Source organism: Octopus bimaculoides, chromosome 5 (genome assembly GCF_001194135.2).
Source record: "Octopus bimaculoides isolate UCB-OBI-ISO-001 chromosome 5, ASM119413v2, whole genome shotgun sequence".
Taxonomy (NCBI): domain Eukaryota; kingdom Metazoa; phylum Mollusca; class Cephalopoda; order Octopoda; family Octopodidae; genus Octopus; species Octopus bimaculoides.
The window spans coordinates 98,814,081-98,815,601 of NC_068985.1; the positions used below are offsets into that span (position 1 = coordinate 98,814,081).

Here is a 1,521-nt window from a genome sequence, read left to right on the forward strand (position 1 = left end):
GTATATATATATATATATATATATATATATATAAATAAAAAGATAAAGAAAGCAATGGTAAGGTTGGAGAAGTATTTTATGGATAGAGTCTTACAGCTGTTTCTGGGAAGATCCAGTACTTCCCTTCATCGGAGACAGAAAAAATAAAGGAATCTATTATTATATCCATAGGCGGATATTTTTAGTATGAAGTGGTAAAGAGTGTGATGCGCTGAAAAAAAGAGAGAACAGTACTTGAAGTGTGGTTTCATTCCAGTAGCAAATATCCGTGTAAAAATCCATGTAAAGTAATCCTTGTGGGGATAATCCGGAAATAGATGTTGGAGCGAAGGCTGATACAGCATAGATAGCAGAGGTGAATATATGCCATACTGTGATGGATTTTTGCTTGTTTACTTGAAGAATGCCCAAGTCAAGTGAAAAGCGATCGGTAATTAGGTCAAGTCATGAAGACAGAATGTGAAAGGGGATAGAGGAGAGATAGAGGTGGAGGATGGTAGCGGTATATTTTTATGGTCAGTTGATCTTATATATATATATGTATGTGTGTCTGTGTTTGTCCCTCCACCATTGCTTGACAACCGATGGTGGTGTGTTTACGTCCCCGTAACTTAGCGGTTCGGCAAAAGAGACCGATAGAATAAGTACTAGGCTTCCAAAGAATAAGTCCTGGGGTCGATTTGCTCGACTAAAGGCGGTGCTCCAGCATGGCTGCAGTCAGATGACTGAAACAAGTAAAAGAGTAAAAGAGAGAAAAGAGAGTATCCATTTTTTATGTAAGCAGAAAGCATGAGATGATAGGATTAATTTTCATTGGAGCCAACACAGTCTTGGCTTACTCCAAGTGGACAATAATAAAATAATAAAGAAGATAATGGTATACATCAGTGGTTCTCAAGCAAGGTCCATACGGCCCTTGAGGGGCTCCACATAAGATTTTGTTAAAATCTATGTGCAATAAATTGGTCATACTTCTACAATACACAAAATATTCCTACAATTTTATTATAAAAATACCCAGGTCTATTTTAAACATCGAATGTGTATAGGGATTCAGTAGAATAGAATAGGAATCAAAAGGATCCACCGGTAAAACATAATGGGCTTCCTCACAGTTTTCTTCTACTCATAAGGCTTATTAAACTCACATCACTAATTTTGTTCAACATCTTTTCTGTGTGGTAAGAAGCTTGCTCCCCAACCACATGGTCCAGGATTCAGTCCACTGCGTGGCACCTTGGGTAAATGTCTTGTGCTATAACTTCGGGGCTGACCAAAGCCTTGTGAATAGATTTGGTAGGTGGAAAGTGAAAGAAGTCTGTTGTGTATACATATATATATATATATATATATATATATACTCAGAGTGGTTGGCGTTAGGAAGGGCATCCAGCTGTAGAAACTCTGCCAAATCAGATTGGAGCCTGGTGTAGCCATCTGGTTCACCAGTCCTCAGTCAAATCATCCAACCCATGCTAGCAAGAAAAGTGGACGTTAAACGATGATGATGATGATGATGAT

General features: G+C 38.2%; 1 protein-coding gene across 1 annotated transcript in view; it reads left to right on the plus strand.

Moving 5' to 3' along the window:
* LOC106877494 (ATP-dependent RNA helicase SUPV3L1, mitochondrial) overlaps positions 1-1,521 on the plus strand; it is a 22,181-nt gene that overhangs the window by 14,152 nt on the left and 6,508 nt on the right. The window lies entirely within an intron of this gene.